This window comes from Pleurodeles waltl, chromosome 4_2 (assembly GCF_031143425.1).
Source record: "Pleurodeles waltl isolate 20211129_DDA chromosome 4_2, aPleWal1.hap1.20221129, whole genome shotgun sequence".
Lineage (NCBI taxonomy): Eukaryota > Metazoa > Chordata > Amphibia > Caudata > Salamandridae > Pleurodeles > Pleurodeles waltl.
The window spans coordinates 135686608-135705788 of NC_090443.1; the positions used below are offsets into that span (position 1 = coordinate 135686608).

Genomic DNA, 19181 nt, shown 5'->3' on the forward strand with positions numbered 1-19181 from the left:
ACCCAAATCCATGCTCTTTATGACACATGGCAGCCCTCCCATACAGTCATTAGTCACTGTATGTGGTGCAAGCCATAGTATCTGACTCTTAGGTTAGGCCAACGCCCGCACTACCACCCAGGTGCGGGTCACGATCAGTGGCCGACACCAGAAAGGGTGTTAAAAATTATTTTTTATTTTGAAAACCCCCGGGAGACACAGAAGATCTTCTGTGTCTCCCCGTGTACCCCCACCCACCCCTTTGTGACGTCAGCATGCCTCGAGGCGAGCTGACGTCACTATATGGGGAAAGGGGGCCTCCCCGACATTCAGGAAGGCCTCGTTTGAAAGGGAAGATTCTCCCCTTTCAAACAAGGCCTTCCTGGACCGGTATCCTGGCCCTCCATGACCAGCTCAGCTGTGATCAAGGACTGGGAAAACCCACTAGACACCAGGGATTTCACTTGCCGGGTCGGCCCCCTTGGAAAACAGTAGGTTTACCCCTGGGGGCGCCCGATCATTCCCCCCCAACCTCATCCCCGGGCTTTTTAAAAAAAAGAAATTGACAGGGGTTCGTCCGTGAGCAAGGCGACCCCCTGTGGGGGCAATAATGTTTTTGATAGTTGTATGGTTTCCCTGGGGGCCACTATCTATGTGGATATATATATAGACACATATATATATATATATATATATATATATATATATATATATATATATATATATATATCTTTATATAGATAGATATAGCTGTAGATATGTATGTATATATGTATAGATGTGTGTGTGTGTGTATATATATATATATATATATATATATATATATATATATATATATATATATATATATATATATATATATATATATAGTGATCACTTTTGTCAATGCTTGTGTTGTTTCCCTGGGGGCTGCAATTGGCCCCCCAGGAAAACCACACCCACATATAAAAGTGATCTCTTTACAGCAATAAAAAGTCAAGTCTTGTGATTATGTTTCTGCTACAAAAGGATCTGACTTTTGTCTAGTGGCAGTTTTGATGCCATAAAGTAGGGCAGAAGGTTTATATGCCTACTGCAAAAATCTAATCTGTATTTTATGTAAATAGCCGAGTAGATTAATAAAGCCAGCCATTACCTGCGCTATAATACAAATGAAATGCATGTGCGAGGGGGGCTATGGAGAGATGAAGGGAACTTTTGCTGGGTGGTAGTGAGGGAATTGGAAGTAATGGGAGTGGGAGCCCAATAATGATTTTTGGACTGGGCGCTAGAGGCGCTAAAGACTGTGATGATTGGTATGTGACAAGGTGAAGTAATAGTGTGGTTTTTTTTATTTTTTAAAGTGTCTTGAGAGAACATGCTGATTGAGGGAAGAATCAAAGGTAAGGTGACTTCTACTATTGCACGTATCACGCACACACCCACCAGCAATTTTGTGACTGTCTACGTAGGCTAGTGACAGTTTAGCTAGTAGCAGAGATGACATCTTGTTGGATGAATGCTGCTCAAGCCCTCACTCGGGTTGTAGATGACGGCTCTGACGTAGGATCAGAGACTGAGACAGAGATACTGAGACAGCATCTGAGGGATAGGACTGTGGCGCAGACTCTGGGAGTAATTTTTCAGTCAGAGGAGTCCCATTCGATAACTCCTCTTCCAGTGATTATGAGGGAGGTGATGAGGACAGTCCTGCTGTCCTTTAGCAAGCACAGTCTGTGCAGTAGGACATTAGCGGGTAAGACCAACCAAGAGAGCAGGAGCATGCAGTGGCAAGCTCAGAGAGAGTGCTCTCTTGGGAGCTCCCCATTTTAGCTCAGCCCCAAATTCCACAGCCTAAATCGTATTGTGGAGACATCAAAATGATCTATCGCAAAACAACCTGGTTTTGTAAGGCAGGCACCTGCGTTTTTGGAACTGGGCTCGGCGGCCATACAGGAAACCTACCAAAAACAGATGTTTCTGGAACCTAGACACCCGGGGGAGTCCACAGAGGTGTGACTTGTGTGGATTCCCCAAAGTTTTCTTACCCAGAATACCCTGCAAATGTGAAATGTTGAATAAAAACTCAATTTTTTCTTGCATTTCTGTCAGACAGACTACAGGAATATAATGGGATCCACAAAATTCCTACCACCCAATGTTTCCCCACCTGTAATGATAAAAACGCTACTGTACTTGAGTGCCTGTACCTAGTGCCTGCGTCACCCCAGAGTCAATAGTTGCCCTCATGTAAGGACCAACATTGACCGTTGTGTTATCTATTCCTGACATGGGCACTAGGCCTACCCACACGAGTGAGGTACCATTTTTATTGGGAGACTTGGGGGAATGCTGGGTGGAAGGAAGTTTGTGGTTCCGCTCAGATTCCAGAACTTTGCATCACCGAAATGTGAGGAAAAAGTGTTTTCTTTGCCAAATTTTGAAGTTTGCAAAGGATTCTGGGTACCAGAACCTGGTGAGAGCCCCACAAGTCACCCCCATTCGGAATTCCCCTACATGTCTAGTTTTCAAAAGTGTATAGGTTTGTTAGGTTTCCCTAGGTGCTGGCTGAGCTAGAGGCCAAAGACCATAGCTAGGCACTTTGCAAAAAACAGGTTAGTTTTCTTTGGGAAAATGTGATGTGTCCATGTTGTGTTTTGGGGAATTTCCTGTCGCGGGCACTAGGCCTACCCTCTTTAGTGAGGTGCCATTTTTATCAGGAGATTTGGGGGAATGCTGGGTGGAAAGAAGTTTGTGTCTACTCTTAGATTCCAGAACTTCCCATCACCTAAATTTGTGAGGAAAAAGTGTTTTTTTGTTTGTTTGCCAAATTTTGAGGTTTGAAAAGGATTCTGGTTAACAGAACCTGATGAGAATCCCACAAATCACCCCATTCTGAATTCCCCTAGGTGTCTAGTTTCCAAAAATATATAGGTTTGCTAGGTTTCACTAGGTGCCGGCTGAGCTAAAGGCCAAAATCCACAGCTAGGCACTTTGCAAAAAACATGTCAGATTTCAATGTAAAAATGTAATGTGTCCATGTTGCGTTTCCTGTTGCGGGTATTAGTCCTACCCATGCAACTGAGGTACCATTTTTATCAGGAGGCTTGGGGAAACACAGAATAGCAGAACAAGTGTTATTGCCCCTTGTCTTCCTCTACATTTTTTCCTTCCAAATGTAAGACAGTGTGTAAAAAAGACGCACATTTGATAAATGCTCTGTAATTCACATTCTAGTATAGGCACCTCGGAATTCAGAGATGTTTAAATTTCCACTGCTTTTCAACACCTTATCTTGTGCCCATTTTGGAAATACAAGGGTTTCACTCTTTATATTTCACCAAATGAATTGCTGTACACCTGGTATACAATGAAAACCCATAGCAAGGTGCAGCTCCTTCATTGGCTCTGGGTACCTAGGGATCTTGATGAACCTACAAGCCCTATATATCCGCGCAACCTTAAGAGTCCAGCAGACGTAACAGTATATTACTTTTGAAAATATGACATTGCAGGAAAAAGTTACAGAGTAAAATGTGGAGAAAAATGGCTGTTTTATTTCAGCTGTTATTTTCTGTAGGAAAACCTTGTAGGATCTACCCAAATGACCCCTTGCTGAATTTAGAATTTTGTCTACTTTTCAGAAATGTTTAGCTGCCCGGGATCCAGCATTTGTTTCACACCCATTTGTCACTAACTGGAAGGAGGCTAAAAGCACAAAAAAAAGTACAAGTACAAGGACTTTATTCGACTTTCAACAAGTCATAAAAGTAACAATAATTTACATTTTGATAAACAATAAATAAAATACAATAAGATAAGCTAAAATCTTAGAGATTAAAAAATAATAAATAATCTAAAATAGTTCAAGTTATGTTGGTAGCCCCCATGCACTTTCTTGTGCTTAATACAGAGCATAAAAAATTGGCCAAGGTTCTGCACATCTCGATAGATGATAATACCTGAAGGCAAGTGTACGCGGTGCGGCACTGAGGGAGATTGATTAGCCTTAGGAGAGGGGCTACTAGACGCTTTCTTTGCTTAGCGTAGAATTTGCAAAATAAAACCACATGGAATGTGGTTTGTTGTGCCTTTGCGTCGCATGGGCAGGCCTTCAGGGTGGTGCTCCAATCATTCATGGTTGGGAAGGTCACCAAACGATGGAATATATCCAGCCTCATTCTAGTGAGCACAAAACGATGGCGAGGATTTATCACGTTCATCAGATAAGGCTGAATAGCCTCCGTTGACAAGATTATTTGATTGTGACTGACGGTGGACTTTTTTGATTCAACCTCCCATCGTAGATCTTCTAGATATTTTAGTGCCATAGCACTCAGGTCTTTCCTAGAGATTGTTTCCAGGAGAGCTGGATTTGTGTAATAAGCTTTGTTGCCCATGTTTTCAAAGAAAGTCATGATGAATTTTAGCCATGGCACCCTTGTTGCGTATGTAGACTCCATGCAGTCGGTCAAAATGGCCTTATTTAGTTCAGTGTGTTCCGAGGTCCAAATTTTGTGCCATAGCAGTAAGGGTTGGATCTTTATCAGGTCGGTGATAAAGGGGGATCCTAGTTCTGAATGAATTATGTATGATGATGTGCCTTTTGGTACCATCAATATATATCTTAAAAAGTCGTTTTCAGCCGTCTGTAGCAGATTACAGTCTGTGTATCCCCAGATACCGGACCCATACGTGACTGCTGGGATGCACTTAGCTTTGTAAATTTTTATCATGTTTGGCGGGGTAATCCCCCCTATTCTTTTAGAGAAAAACCTTAAGGCCATCGTTGTTTTAATATGCTGGGATTTTTTAATCTTCCTACAGTTAACCCAGGAGCCCTGATTGTCGAACATTATGCCCAGGTAGGAAAAGGTGCTTGCGGTTTCTACTCTCCCTTCCGCGGTTGTAATATTGTAGGGTTTGCCGCGTTTCCCACCACAATTCATGATGAATGTTTTTGAATAATTGACAGTAAGACCCAATTGTGACATAAATGTAATACAAGTATTTAGTAGTTTTTGTAAGGCTAACGGGGTCCTGGCCATTAAAACTGCGTCATCTGCATAAAGTAAGACCGGGACAGGACGGTTGCCTATTTGGGGTAGATCTTTACAATTACTAACCAGCACATTTTCTAAGTTGTTTATATACAACGAGAACAGGAACGGGGCGAGGACGCAGCCCTGGCGCACGCCTCTAAATATGCCAAAAGGGCGGGTGCTCTCCCCCTTTAGGCCGTACCTCACTCTTGCTCTGGACCCTGAATACATGTCTCGTATAAACTGGATTATTGCTGGATCTACCCCCATGCTGGTTAAGATGTCCCATAACTTGTCATGTAGTACGCAGTCAAATGCTGAGGATAAGTCAATGAATGCCAGGTGCAAGTTGCCTTCTCTGATCTTAGTATACTTTCCTATAATGATACTTAGGTTCAGGCTTTGTTCCACTGTCCCAATGCCTTTCCTGAATCCGTATTGGACAGGAGACAAGACTCTCTTGTCTTCTGCCCAAATTTGCAATCTGTTCAGGATGATTCTCCCTGCTAGTTTGGCTGTTGAGTCCAGCAGGGAGATAGGTCTGTAGCAGGCTGGGTTAAGACGGTCACCTTTTTTATATATAGGAATTATATTGGAATCTCGCCAAGATGGTGGGGGACCTTGTGTGCAGATGGCCCTCAATGACTGCGTTAATAGGGGGCCCCATAGGTGGATATTGGCCTTGTATACATCTATCGGGACGCCATCGGGGCCCGGGGCTTTTCCTGGTTTACTTAGAGATATGGCTTCCTCTATCTCCTTAAGGCTGAATTGAGGGGTTATTAACAGGCGAGTGCATTGCTGTGGGGCTTGCTCGTGTTCGTGTAATGTAGGGTTCTCCTTGCTGACTCGGGCATATGTTTTGGAAAAGTGTGCGATCCAGACTTCTTCGGAGATCGCTATTTCCATTCTGCGGGAATCTCTGTCCCCGAGCATAGGTGAGTTGATTGTTTTCCAGAAAAGAATATTATCTTTTGTACGGCTAGCTGTATGTAGAGTTTCCCACAGGGTTCTTTTCAAAGACAATTTCCTTCCCTTCATTGCTGTTTTATATTCTTGTCTGCACTTTCGTATCTCTGTTAGCGATCTTATTGGGGCTTTTAGCACCTTTTTCAGTTTCCTATGTGCTTGTGAGCAGTTATAATCAAACCATCCAGTAGCCCTTTTTTTTCCCAGGTTACCCCTTCTAGTAGTAAGGGCTTTCTTTATAGATTGCAGGATCGATATAAAAGCGTTCACACATCGTCCTGGATCTGTGTTCTCACTTAGACAATCTGCAAAAGCATGCTTCGAGTTACTTAATAGCTGCTTGAGGAAGAAGTCAGGGTCGATCTGTGACCATTTAAGGGAGTATCCGTTACACGACATTAACTCAGTATCGTCTAACAGGCTGATCTTGTCGTCTCTGTCAGCTGTTACGGAGGTTATTGGAAGATTGAGGCTCTGGGGGTAGTGGTCACTGATTGCGATGTCATGCAAGGTATATTTCTTAAGGTAGTGTGAGAAGTGGGTTGACATTAAAATGTAATCGATCACAGTATTTGCTCCCCTTCCATTGTAAGTTGGATAGAACTTTGGTTCAGCAGTGTGTAATTCATTTGCAAAGGATAAATTATGAGTTTGTGTCAGTAAATTAAGTGCGTCTCCTTGGGTGTTATGAGCAAAGTGGAGAGTTGTGCCAATGCCCTCAGGGTCCCAGCCACATACCTTATCTGAGGTTTCTTTGCAGGGGTGGACGTTAAAGTCACCTCCCCAGATCATGAGGATCTCACGACTGTTATTAGTATTAGCAATTTTTTTAAGGTCATTACCCATCTCCAGTAAGGTATTAGCAAACTCTCCTGAGGGTGCATTATTATAGAAATTAATGAGGACTAGGTGAGTCTTATTGTCCAAGTTGCCCTCTATCATTTGGTAATATAGACTCGTAAATTTCATTTCTAAATTTAGTAGTCGTACCTTGTTAGAGATATATGTGCATAGGCCCCCTTTTGGTCTGCCATGCCTAGACGGGGCAGCTGAGGAGTGAAATGTTTTATAACCATTAATGTGAAGGGGGCTCGTCATCCAAGTCTCTTGGAGACATATACATGAATGTTTTTCTATAAAGTTCACCCAAGCCTCATTGTCTATTTTGTTATTTAAACCTGCGATGTTCCAGAATAGTAGGGCAATCTCTGCTTTCTGTTTGGGGATGTCTTGCTGGTCCACTGGTGTACCCAGAGGTACGATGTCACCTGGTGACTGGGGTAAATATCTGGGGGCACTATTTTGTATTGAGTGGCTATGGAGCGTGTTTACTATGGAGTCTGTTGTATGGGATGTAAGTTCTTTGCTTGGTGTCCGTCCTGGTTTATGTTCTATCTGGGGTAATTCGTCTGGAGCTTTCTGGTTCATACTGAGTCAATCGATATCTTCTAGAGTCCTAAGGGGGTGGAATCTGTTGCGCCCCGTTGGGAAATCTAATGTGTTAGAGGGCATTCTTGCTAGTTGTAGGCCTGTGAAGTTGTGTCCCTCTGGTTTTTGGTAGAAGAAACCTAGGGGTAGTAGTGAGATTCCTTGAGAAGTGACCTGTTTAGCCCCTAGATTACGGATAATTTTGTCCACTAAATTTGGTGACCCGAATGAGAGTACCACACAATCGCCTTCCAATACTTTCTTATTGTTACCTATCCATTTGATTCTCCTGACCATTTTTATGTTTTCAAAGAGAGGCCCTGCCATTTCTGGGCCTGTACGGACACTTATCCAATTGAGGGCCTTATTTCTCAGAGCTGTCCAAGATTCTGTCTGTTGGTCATTTAGGCAAGGAACATTGGCCAGAATTGCTACATAGGGGGTAGCCTCTGGAGGGAGATGTAGTAGATCACTTGGGCGGTAACATATGTTTGGGGGTTCAGTTCTGCTATGTGTGTTCCTCCCTGGGTCTACGTGAGGGTGAGAGGTCATTATCCTCGGTGTGCTGTTGTCTATTCTCTTGACTAGTCTAGGTTTTAAGTCTGGTTGGTCGGGCAGGGAAGCTTGAACTGTAGCGGTGGAGAATACGGACCTAAGGGTTGGATTCGAATTGGATACTTGCGGCTGCGTCGACGTATTTCTTAGGGGATCTACGTTCAAGTGGGTACCATTTACCCTATTTTGCAAGAAGGATTGGGTATTTGATCCCTGCGCTTGGTTTGGAAGTGATGTATTAGGATCCTTTAGTGCGTGATGTGTATCTGTTCGTTGTATGGCCTCTATTAGACCAAGTCCTGCCTCAAGTTTATTTTCCACTCCCTTTAAGCGCTCCAGCATGGAATCAAGAGTGAGTCCTATTGATGATTTCAGGGTGTTTACTAGGTCGTTAAGGTTTATAAGGAGTGATCTAGTCGTATCTCCTACATTATTTATAGGTTTCTTCCTAGTTGGTTTCTTAGGTAGTTTTGTGGGTGGGGTGACAATTGGGCCTTTCGCTGGGGGTTTCTTAGAAATCTTATCCTCCAGCCCCGCCTCTGGTTTCCTTGGTCGTTTGGCCACGGGGGAGGTATCATCCAGGGAGTGTATTAGGTTAGAGGTGTCTTTAATACATCCGTTGGTGTACCTTGATTCTATGTTCTCCTCGCCGTCTTTGCTTTGCTGTGAATTATTAGGTAGTTCTACAGAAACTAGTGGTTCGAGTGAATGATCTTTAGACCCCATCATTTTTTCTTCTACAGTGGCGATTTGTTTATCAATCATGCCCATTGCCCCTGAGATATATTTTAGTATAGATGTGCTATCTTTTAAGTTTGTTGTGTTATTTGTTTTGGAGTGTTTCCTTTTACCCATGTTTTGTCGGTACACGTGGCCCTGCCTAAGTAGTAAGGGATAGGGAAGGAGGGGTGGGTTAATCCTCCTTAGGTAGCTCCACAGGGCTGTTCTGTATCAGGAAATGTTTGCAGGGTGGGGGGAAGTCTAGGCTACTCAGTAAGAACTGGGCTTCTTTCTGGCCCTTTTCCCTGTCGTTTTGGGTTGATTAGATAGGGAGGCAGAGAGGCCTAGGGTTGCAGAACCGAAGTTTAAAGAGGGGTGGCCCAGCCCTGCCTCTTCCTGTCGATGACGGGCGAAGGACGGGCCTGCCCTTGGCCCGGGCTTCGCCCGGGCGCCGCCCGCGCGCGTCCCGCGGCTGCGGGCGCGCTATGAGTTGTTTAAAGGGCCTCCCGCCCAATCAGCAGCTGAGGCTGCTCTGCCGCCGAAGTTTAAAGGGCTCCTGCCGGTGCAAGTGTCTGTGCGCGTCCCGCGGCTGCTCTGCCGCCGAAGTTTAAAGGGCTCCTGCCGGTGCAAGTGTCTGTGCGCGTCCCGCGGCTGCGGGCGCGCTATGAGTTGTTTAAAGGGCCTCCCGCCCAATCAGCAGCTGATGCTGCTCTGCCGCCGAAGTTTAAAGGGCTCCTGCCGGTGCAAGTGTCTGTGCGCGTCCCGCGGCTGCTCTGCCGCCGAAGTTTAAAGGGCTCCTGCCGGTGCAAGTGTCTGTGCGCGTCCCGCGGCTGCGGGCGCGCTATGAGTTGTTTAAAGGGCCTCCCGCCCAATCAGCAGCTGAGGCTGCTCTGCCGCCGAAGTTTAAAGGGCTCCTGCCGGTGCAAGTGTCTGTGCGCGTCCCGCGGCTGCGGGCGCGCTGTGAGTTGTTTAAAGGGCCTCCCGCCCAATCAGCAGCTGAGGCTGCTCTGCCGCCGAAGTTTAAAGGGCTCCTGCCGGTGCAAGTGTCTGTGCGCGTCCCGCGGCTGCTCTGCCGCCGAAGTTTAAAGGGCTCCTGCCGGTGCAAGTGTCTGTGCGCGTCCCGCGGCTGCGGGCGCGCTATGAGTTGTTTAAAGGGCCTCCCGCCCAATCAGCAGCTGATGCTGCTCTGCCGCCGAAGTTTAAAGGGCTCCTGCCGGTGCAAGTGTCTGTGCGCGTCCCGCGGCTGCTCTGCCGCCGAAGTTTAAAGGGCTCCTGCCGGTGCAAGTGTCTGTGCGCGTCCCGCGGCTGCGGGCGCGCTATGAGTTGTTTAAAGGGCCTCCCGCCCAATCAGCAGCTGAGGCTGCTCTGCCGCCGAAGTTTAAAGGGCTCCTGCCGGTGCAAGTGTCTGTGCGCGTCCCGCGGCTGCGGGCGCGCTGTGAGTTGTTTAAAGGGCCTCCCGCCCAATCAGCAGCTGAGGCTGCTCTGCCGCCGAAGTTTAAAGGGCTCCTGCCGGTGCAAGTGTCTGTGCGCGTCCCGCGGCTGCGGGCGCGCTGTGAGTTGTTTAAAGGGCCTCCCGCCCAATCAGCAGCTGAGGCTGCTCTGCCGCCGAAGTTTAAAGGGCTCCTGCCGGTGCAAGTGTCTGTGCGCGTCCCGCGGCTGCGGGCGCGCTATGAGTTGTTTAAAGGGCCTCCCGCCCAATCAGCAGCTGAGGCTGCTCTGCCGCCGAAGTTTAAAGGGCTCCTGCCGGTGCAAGTGTCTGTGCGCGTCCCGCGGCTGCGGGCGCGCTGTGAGTTGTTTAAAGGGCCTCCCGCCCAATCAGCAGCTGAGGCTGCTCTGCCGCCGAAGTTTAAAGGGCTCCTGCCGGTGCAAGTGTCTGTGCGCGTAAAGTAAAAATGGGGTATGTCTCAATAAAATGCCAATATTGTGTTGAAAAATGTGGTTTTCTGATTCAAATCTGCCTGTTCCTGACAGCTGGGAAGATGGTAGTTTTAGAACCACAAACCATTTGTTGATGCCATTTTCTGGGAAAGAAACCACATGTTTTCTTCTGCTGCCCTTTTTCCCATTTTTCTGAAGAAAAAACAAAATTGTAGCTGTATTTGGGCTAATTTCTTGGTCTTATCCAGGGGAACCCACAAACTCTGAGTACCTTTAGAATCCCTAGGATGTTGGAAAAAAGGATGCAACTTTGGTGTGGATAGCTTACGTGGACAAAACTTTATGAAGGCCTAAGCGCGAACTACCCCAAATAGCCAAAAAAGGGCTCAGCAATGGGGGGGGAAGGGCCCAGCAGGTAAGGGGTTAAGCAAGTGTAGCTTTGCTTGTGGTTATGTGCACATAATGTACAGGTTGTTTAGCCTTTAGTAGCTCACAATGAGTTGGACTAATCTGCAGTGGGCCTCACTACATGAGAAGTTCCATATCCCTGTCCTATATGGTGTACTGTATTGGCAACATGAGGTCAAAAATGTAGGGGCTACTCTACAGATCACTGCAAATTAGAATTTCTAAGGAACTTCGAAATGTTTGTAGATCATCTTTGCTGTCTGTTCTGGGAATGCTTGTGGGAGCTGCTGCTAAATTGTGTACCTACACTACAGACAACCAAAATCACTCTAAACTCTTTTGTTGTCATTTGATCTCATACATACAGGTCAACACCCATCAGAAGTGGGACATCTGGAAGGCAATCGCAAAGAAGGTGCATAGATCAAGTTCAAGTGCGGGTCTTCAAGCGGTTAAGCCAGCTATGCAGGAAGAGGTGGGAGGACCTTCAACGCTGACCAGGCCTTCCAGAGAGGCAAGGGCATGTGGCGTAGCCTGACCAGCCTTATGGCCTGCATCCTTGCGGTGGCCTAGCTGGAACTTGATAGGCAGTTGAGGGCCCAACAGCAGCATCAACAGGGTGATTTATTGTATGTAGCTATTCTTGTTGTTTGACCTTTTTAGTTTACATCAATGTAGTTTGGCTTCAACACGATGGTTGACACATCCAAGGCAGATGAGGATTTCTGGAGGTGTACGTTTATCAGATGGTGTCTGATGCTGTGTCTGGAATGTATTTTTTGCCAAAGTTTGTCACAAGATTCCTCATCACAGGCCAAGTAGTATCTAGAGCAGACACATGGCTGCATGCAAAACAAGCATTTTCAATGCAACGGGTCTCGAGTTAGAGCTATTAGCGTTGTAAAGCAAAAATTAATGCAGCACGATCGCACAGTAAAATGCAGTGCGATCGCGCTGCGTGGAAAATAAACAGATAAAGTAGTCTGGACTCCTGGCTGAAAACATCGAGCTTCGTATGTTTTTGGTACTTTACCTGTGCTGTATAGGTGGGCTAAACACCGGAAAAGGCATTACGTATGCATGCCTTTCACAAATGGAAACAAGCGGATTTTAAAAGGCAAGCCCACGAACCAGTGTAAGTGGCTGACATGGCATGGGCGTGGTTTCAAGCCCAAAGAGAGATTACATTACTTTGTGCTCGCCCATAAAAAGGGGTACCTGCATTTTCTCCATGTATTGAGGGACAGCTGTACCAAACATGCCCCATTTGAGGATTGGGTCAGGAGGGATGCTCCATCACAGATGTGAGTTGGTAATATACGCCCCATTACAGGTGACATGGCATAGTAAGCACTTGTGAGACAGTTGCAGTTTCAGACTGTACATTGGTAAGTTGGTACAATGAAAATATGTTCATGAGCAACTGCACCAAAAGGCCTGGAAACATGCATACAATGGCATTGTTCCTTATCTGAAAACAAAAATATTTCAATAGCAAGAATCGGTTCATTCCATGTAGAGAGTCCAGGATGTCATGACGCCTCAGCCCTTCACAAATGTGCATGTGAGCCAGTCTGTATCAACCAACATGACTTTTCATGTCAGAATGTATTCATTAAAACAGATGGAATTTGTACACATTGGTGACAGAGATACACGTACCCCCAAACAACATTTTAGTGTTCTTGGTTATGTCCAGATGGGAAAGCAATGATGGCGAGCGAAGTGATACTTGAAATGACAAATGCAGGTGGAAGGTTCCACCACATAGACGTTTGTGTATCCCATCTTGATGAATCAATACCAGGGCCAAAAGATGTCTTTTTTGGATATGTTGAAAAGTTTTTGCTCTGTACTGCAGTGGTTTAGAAATGTTTCCAAGCCTACGTATTTACTAATGCTATCAAAGCCATTTGTCATGCAGAGAAATAAAAGTGGATAAGGAACAAAAGGTATCCATGATATGGGAGCTAGCAAGGGAAATTGACTGTAAGCAGATGGTTTCTTGAATTCTTCCACATGCATGCGATACCGACGATAAAGAACCTAAGTTTGAGTGCCTGTTGTAATTTGTAGAGTTGGCAAATTTCATGTTCGGTTTTTACAGCATCATCTGGGCAAGGTGAAGATGACAGCGGCCACATTGGCGGAGAAGGAGCTGGACACTGTGGCCCTAGTGCAGACGCCACCAACACTGAGGTACCCAGTGCCACGAGGGTGAGTGGACTGACACAGAGACCACGACTGACTCATCATCTTCTTCAGAGGCTTCCACAGATGGCCAGTCCTTAGTGGTGGGGGACCCTAGTGCGACCACTCCATCTGCATCGTCACCCCACCCCCTCGTTCCATTCTCCATCCTTCTTCCTGCCCCCCCCCCCCAATGGCCGTAGACGTTCCCCTAAAAGGGGTGGCGTAACCTTCACTGCAGGCACCTCACTCCCTGCCCCGGTCTTCCAGGCTGCACTCATTTAGGAAGTTGTCGATCTTTTGAGGACTATCACTGTAGGCCAGACCACACTATTGAATGCCATCCAGGAGCTTGCTGGTCAGATTACCTAGGTGCTAGCTTACCTGGATGGCATTCACAGTGCCCTGTCTGGCCTCAGCCGTCATTCCAAGGTTTGGCATTCTCAATGACCTCAGCCTCCACCCACCCCAGCCTCATGCATAAAATCCCATCCCTTCACCACCCCAAATCCCTATTCCGAGCCCTATCCATAGCACACACACATTTACATGCACCCACTCCAACAGCCACAAGAAGCACATCCTCACACGACACAAGAAACACAGACACACACTTGCAGACACCATCAACACCACAAGCATACCCACACATACCACACACACCATAACACAAACACCCTCACTCACCACCAGCACACCTGCAGACACCACACCCACTACTACACAAACACACACACACCATCAGCAAACCTGCAGTCACCACACCCACCATTACACAAACACCCACACACCACAAGCACACCCGCAGTCACCACATCCACCACTACAAAAACACCGACACACACCAGCATCATACACGCAGTCAGCACACCCACCGCAGGACACACATGCACCAGCACATCCACAGACACCACAACCACACACACCACCTCCACAACAGACACATCAGCTCACTCACACACATACTGAACACAAACATCCATACTCACCCACACAACAGACATGCAGTAGGAAACACAAAGCAAATCATGCACCACATTCATAAGACCCGCAGGCACCCCTGGCATCAACAGACACCTGCACAACAGCCACTCACACGCCCTCTACCTCCCAAACCCAACTGCCTCCCGGTCAACCTGCCTCTTCCCCTAAAGAAGACCTTATGTTTGAACTTTTCCTGATTCTTTCCTCAACCCAGACCACCCCTCCCAAACCTCAGACCACCTTACCCAAACGTCTCTCTGTAGCCCCTTCCAAATTCCAACCCACCCCTTCCAATCCCAACCCACCCCTCCCAAACCCAAACTCAGCCCCCCTCCAACCCCAGTAACATAATTGAGGTGCCTGATTTCTGCCCCATATATGCCCCTTCCAGAGGGGGTTTATTTTGGTAGTGACATTAGGAGGCAAGTTGTGGGCATGTAACCCATACTGTGGACTAATGGCCTAATGCCTTTGTGTTTTTCTTGGCCCAATTATTTATTCTACTTAAGAGAGAGTTATCTTAGTTCTATAAAATATTTTTATTTTGAGAATACCGTTGTCCTGGCCTTATTCTATGATTATTACAAATTAGTTGCTGATGATGTTATTTCTGCTAATGTGTGTGCCATGCATATACTCTCATTTGTGACAGTGAAAAGCACAGGTTGTATATTTTGGAGAATTTTGTAATGCATACATTAGTGTTGAACCTTTGTAATGGACATGTCAATTTTGGTGCAAGCATTCATGTTGTTACTGGGCATTTACACCAAAATTATATTTGTTTATTATTGTGGCTGTGGAATCCATGTGGGTTTTTTGATCTAAATATATATGCACATATTCATTGCAAAGGGAACCTGGTGCTATACAGTTAGATGACCGCTACTGTATGGGTGTGTGAAGGGGGGCATGAATGTAGGGGGGCTTGGAGAGAAAGGGGTGGTATCAGTAGAGGGGGTGGGGGTGGGGAAGACCTCTATCAGTGACAGGGAAGGGATTCCCTGTCACTGATAGTGCCTACCGCCATGGTTTTCGTGGCGGTAAGGAAGCGGGGTCATTATCCCGCAGGCGGTATAGTGACGGCCGCTGGGTTGGAGATTGATATCTCCAGCCTGACGGCTGTTACCTCCGTGACAGTCGGTGTGGTACATTGGCGGTTTGGCTTCAGCCAAACTTCCAATGTCATAATATGGGGGAAAGTACTGCCAGCCTGTTGACAGTACTTTCCACCATGTTACCGCCAATCATCAGGGTCATAATGAGGGCCTTAGTCTGGAGCGAGTGTTGATTGCTGCCAGAGCTGTGCAACGTGCTGAGAGACAAGCTGCCAACATTGAAGCCGGAGGTGCCAAGAGGGAGTCAGTCATGAGTGTGAAAAGTAATTCGAAACAAAAGATTGAAGGACACAAAGTGATGTCTATGCACAAAAAGAAATTGTGTTTCAGATGTGGGTTTGAATTTCCACATGAAGGAAAGTGCCCCGCCATTGGTCAGATATGCAAAGGCTGTGGTAATGAGAGCCATTTTGAACGATATGGAAAGGAAGTGTGTCACAGCGCGAGCACAAAATGGCTGCCAGAATGTTCCAGAAGCAGCGCTCGATGTACACCCACCAGGCCACTTAGCGGCATCAGTTTAGGCAAATAGATACTAAATGAAGTCGAGCATCATCATAATCATTATCAAACAGTTCTTCTGCCTCATTAATAAGTGAATGTAAAGAAAGTGGTTGTGCCATGTCAATGCTTACCTCAGAAAGGCAATATACAAATACAACGCCCACTTTAGGACTCTTTTTGAAAAGCAAAATTTGGACAATCCTTGTGTAAATCCGAGGTCTCCCTCAAACATGTATTCCTTATGCAACCTAATGTTAAATTTACATTCAGGTTGTACAAAAAGAGGCACTGAAATCAGAAAGGCTTTAATTGCGGTTATATATTCTCATGCAGTAAAAATACAAATGACAACATTACTTTTTATAGGGTGCAGATGATTCAGTGCTTAGGTGTGTTCTCAGACATTAAGATATATACAAAAAAAAGAGACACTAACAATTGGTTCTTCTTACAGTAAGATGTTCAAGCAAACACGCATAAAACCTAACACAATATTGATTTGTCAATTATCAAGGAACCAAAGGAGATGTATGGCGACGTTTCGGCTCCTAGTTAATGAAAGGGTCTCCTCAGGACAAAGTTGTCTAGCCCCAAATCTGCATAAGTCAAAAGACAGAAACCAGACAGGTCATCAGTATGCAAATGATACACACCTGCCTGTATAGTGTGTAATGTATGTGTCAACCATTGACTCACCAATTCATTACGAGATGGAGTTGATATAGCTGCTATTACCCGTGACTATCTTAAATGAGATCGCTGTTTGACCTGTTCCTTGGTTGAATGATAATCCTGCCAATTCAGATAGCACTCCCAACAAATATGGTCCTTGTCCACAGAAGTAATCTGGACAATAGATGCCTATAAAAGTGCATACAAATTCCATGCATCATCCAGGTAATAACCCAACCCTCCACAGCACAGCCAGTCTCCCCTCTGGCTTGGGCAACCATGCAGGGATCACTAAGACCTAAATCTATAAAAATGTCCATAGACCAATGTGCCCCTAATTACGTGCTGCAGTGTAAGATGTTACACTACACATGGTGTATCATAATAACTATACGTGGTTCACATCATTCTCGGAGTATGTGTCATTGTGCCTGCCCAGTTGCATGCAGAACACCAATGTCAGATCTGAGAATTTCTCATGTATAATGTCCCAACAATATAACTAAAGGATTGGACAAACCGGTAGATTGGAAAGCTGTGTGCTAAAAGGACATCCATCACCGCACATATGGTAGTTGTACAAGGATTAGTGGCTTCAGTGCAACCTAGTCAGTCTGTGATGGGCCGAATCGATCCCTATACAAGGGTGTGTATTCACCTCACATGCAGTTGTCATGCATCGGTTAGTGCACAGCGGGATCCATCTATTCACCAAGAGTTGTCACTACGCCCAAGTGAGAGATATATCGTACTTGTCCAAGAAGTCGCAGGTCCTTAAATAAATGTAGGTAACACATATGATGCGATACTTATAGCATCAAAGAGACCCCTGCATACTTTGTGTAACACATACAATTACCAATTGTAGGAGACTTAGTTTTGGTGTGTCATCGGCTATAGAACTTTTCCAAGGTGTCATATAACACACCATACAACCTGTTTTGAATGCATTCAGTTATTGTGATGACATATTAGTTTTTGGAGCTACACAGAAGAAGCACAATAAAGCCCTCACACACATTTTATGTCAATTTCTCAATAACGCAGGTTTAATCTTAAACGCAGACAAGTATGAGTTCAACAAGACAGATCTGAAATTCTTTGGCCATATCTTTTCGGATGGAGATATAAAGCCTGATCCTGCAAAAAGTACCAGCTTTGACAAATACTGAACCCCCACAAGATGTTCAATGGCCCCTTCTATTCTCGGAATGACCATTTACTGTTCAACATACATAAAGGAAATTGCCACTGGTAGTGCTCCACTACGAGAGTTAATGAAGAAAATGTTTCCTTTACATGATCACAAGAATGTGAAAAAAGTTTCCAGACATCAAAACTGCTACGGAAATGGTATTATTCAATCCAAAGCTTCATACAAAGATTGTGGTTGACTCTAGCCTTTTCAGATTAGGCGCTATACTTGCACACTATAGTGGATGCCCAAATGCAGGATGACATATGGTGGCTTATGCTGTTAGAAGTTTATCTCAAACAGAACATGCTTACTCACAGCCTGAGAAAGAAAGTTTGGCTACAATAAGGTCTTGTTAACATTTCTAAGTATTCCTGTATGGAAACCCTTTTATAATGATCTCTAAGTTTTGCTAACCATTTTCACCAATCCAAAAGCCAAAATGCCTCCTCTGATTGAACGATTGCGACCACGGTTGCAAGAGTACCATTATATTATTGTCCCGACCAGGAAAGGATCAAAATCCTGCTGACTACTTTTCGAGAGTGCCTGTTCAAGGTCATCGTACTCCATCCAAAATGACTAAGGCCTACATTAATTTCATTGTCAAGTACTCAAACTGCTGTATCATTAGCCACAGATTGTCACTGACACGTTGAAGTTAAAAGACATAATAACACATCAGTTGTGGAATAAACACATTTGACCCCTCAGGAATGATGGTGAATATCAAAAGTACAAAAATGTTGAAGATGAACTGTCCATAACTCAGGAAGGTGTCATACTGTGAAGATTGAGATTCCTGATTCCTGAGAGTTTACCACACAATGTGATTGAAGTGGCTCATGAAGGACGTCGTGGTATTGTTGCTACAAAGAGAGCTTTCAAAGATCAAGTTTGGTTTCCATACTTAGATGAAAGAGTAGAAAATAACTCAAGGCTTGTCACCTATGCATTTGTCTGTCAAGCAAAGTTACTCAACATCCCCTGAACATGTCAGAACTCCCTAAACATACCTGGGAGAGAGTAGCCGTTGCTTTCTTTGCTCCACTTGATAATGGACATCATTTAATGGTGATATTCATGTTTTCCTGTGGGCGAAGGTCTTTCATCCAGGACACATGAGCGAGTAATCAAAAACGTGATGGTATCTTTGCAGCATGGGGCATACCAGCCACTGTAAAGTCTGACAACGGTCCACCTTTCAACAGCAATGAATTCAAAGAATTTCTTGAGCACCTGAACATAAAGCATCAAAGGTTCACATCCTTAAGGCCATAGGACAATGGACTTGTTGAGCATTTTATGAGTACACTAACGAAAGCAGAAAAGCTTAGTTTGAAAACAGTATTAAATTCTACTTTACAAGCTTTTCATTCGACACCCCACTCGACCACAAGTGAAAGTCCTGTGACTTTGATGCTATGGAGAGCAATCGCAATCAAGTTACCACAATGGACCACAGAAAGAGATAACATTGAAAACATGATTGGTACAAGGGGCTTGTTTCACAAACAGAAAATGAAAGTTTATGCAGTTAAGATGCAATGTGCAAAGGAC

At 45.2% G+C, this 19181-nt stretch overlaps 1 protein-coding gene across 3 annotated transcripts in view; it reads left to right on the forward strand.

The window, feature by feature from the left end:
* The window catches only part of LOC138292387 (leucine-rich repeat-containing protein 3-like), a 193757-nt gene that overhangs the window by 130670 nt on the left and 43906 nt on the right, over positions 1-19181 (forward strand). Inside the window, exon 1 of one of the 3 annotated variants that reach the window (XM_069230957.1) lies at positions 11466-11587. The exons of the other annotated variants lie outside the window; for them this stretch is intronic. The gene's annotated coding sequence lies outside the window, so the exon portion shown is untranslated. Of the gene's footprint in view, positions 1-11465; positions 11588-19181 lie in introns of those variants that run through there. 3 annotated transcript variants of the gene reach the window in all.